The sequence below is a fragment of the Choloepus didactylus genome, chromosome 9 (assembly GCF_015220235.1).
Source record: "Choloepus didactylus isolate mChoDid1 chromosome 9, mChoDid1.pri, whole genome shotgun sequence".
Classification (NCBI taxonomy): Eukaryota; Metazoa; Chordata; class Mammalia; order Pilosa; family Megalonychidae; genus Choloepus; species Choloepus didactylus.
Window position 1 is genome coordinate 63121326 of NC_051315.1, and position 1783 is coordinate 63123108.

Below are 1783 nucleotides of genomic sequence, written 5' to 3' on the forward strand. Positions count from 1 at the left end.
TAAGGTGGAACAATACATCTTCCCCTAGTATCTTCTCTTGGGCTCTATAGGCCATAATCCCCACATTCCTAGAATGTGACCTCTTTCAGTGTTAACAGAATCCCTACCTGCCACACACTGATCAGTGAAGCATCTGAGCATGGGGCAAGGAGAGCGGTCCCATTCGTGCAAGGAGTGTCCACCCGTTATCCAAGAGGGCTTAGGATCAACCAGGGAGATCATGACATCACCACATCATTGCAGGCAAGAGATGACCTCAGTCAGAAGGGAACAATAACCTCAAAAGTCTTCAGAGAGCAGTGTGATCACCTGGAAGATTGATTGACATGTGGCACAGAACCTGTGCTGACCTCTGGGGGGCGAGGGGAGGTTGGAGGGGACCACCCTGGAGGCCAGCAGTAGGGGGTCACTCATGGTAAAGGATGCCTGCCACCACTCCTGCCGCCTTTGAGTGCCATAAGCCAGAGCAGCAACACACATAGCACGAGTCCAAAGGATCAGCAGAACAGTGGACTATCAGTAACCCATGGCTAGAAACTCATCCTAGATCCAACATGAGTGAAAGACATTCAAAATTAGCACATCACCCAATTCTGGCAGCCTAATCTCACATCCTGGTGAAAGAAGTGCACCAGTCAGCAGGAGCAGCCTTCTGGCCAGAGCACCCTCCTGGAACCAGAACTTGACTACAAGACACATAGAGACAAGTCCTGGAATTCCTTGAGGCATCTGGTCTACCCCCAGAAGGGACAGAGGGTTGGAGAGAAACAGGGGTCCACACAAGTCCTGGTCCTGCTCATGGGGCCCTGCCTGAGAGCACTGCCTGCCTGGCTGGTCTCAGGTACCTACAGTGGACTTGGAAATCTTTGAGGAAGGCATTTCGAAGTACCAGGCCCACTGAGGCACAGGACCAGGAGCCACTTGCCCCTGCCTGAGGTGGAACAGGTCTCTGCCTCACAGGATCTGAACTTATTTCATGTGTATCCAGTTGATATTCTAACTCCATTGGAAATTCTTTAAAGAGAAGGATGACATCACAAGCTTTTTCTGTCAGTTACAGATCCCAGCACAGTGCAAGACTCATTCCTAGTGACCAGTGTTAACTGCTGACCGAAGGACAGGCCAAATTCTTTCCCTGGGAACAAAAAGTCAGAGAAATGCTAGCCTCTGGGAGACATCTGGGGAATGCCACAAAAAAAGGTGATGATGTATAATAAAATTTCCTTTTTTGTCTGTAAAACTCAAGTCTAGTATGTAATCATTGAACGACCCTTCATAAACAACCAGGACTCCTGCTCCTTCGTCCAAAAGCTTCTACAAGAACATTCTGAAACATCTTTTTAGCAACGCTGAAGGAAATGGATGTTATCTTGTAGTCAAGGATTTTTTTTTAGTATTCTGGAAAATCATTTTCTGTACAAATAACATGCTTCATCATCCTTTCGCAACTTACGTGTGTGTATAAATATGTATAAATATTTATGTATTTACAGATATGTGTATATACATTTATATTTGTATATATATCTTCCACTGGCCTTTAGTGAGAACCAGTGAGACAATTAATTCCTTTATCCCAAGCTCTAATTCTCTCCCCTACTCTCGGTCTCCTGGCCAATTTAGCCTTTCCTTCCCATTTTGCCGTTTTTTTTTGTTGAAATGCTAGCGTTTCTGCTTTTGAGTGTCATGTCATTACATTTCTAAAGCAGCCATCCTACATCCCCAAATTAACTCTTGTCTGGCGGGAAATGTAAATGGCTTATCAGTGTGTAATGTACTTTGT